Source organism: Brassica oleracea, chromosome C7, assembly GCF_000695525.1.
Source record: "Brassica oleracea var. oleracea cultivar TO1000 chromosome C7, BOL, whole genome shotgun sequence".
Taxonomy (NCBI): domain Eukaryota; kingdom Viridiplantae; phylum Streptophyta; class Magnoliopsida; order Brassicales; family Brassicaceae; genus Brassica; species Brassica oleracea.
In genome coordinates, this window is record NC_027754.1 from 38,662,160 (window position 1) to 38,662,367 (window position 208).

Sequence of the window (208 nt, forward strand, 5' to 3'; positions counted from 1 at the left end):
ATTTGCCATCCTTAGTTCGAAACTTGATCACCCAAGGTCTAATTCCTATACCCATGAGTTCTCTTTTATCATAACCAAAGAAAGTCACTTCTTTTATTGTTTTATTATTTTGTTATTGCATTCTATTATTAGTAGTAGTTTAAAACCATCCAAATTATCGGTTGCACTTAGATTAAGTACGTACTTGCATTCTCGGTGCTTTGAAATC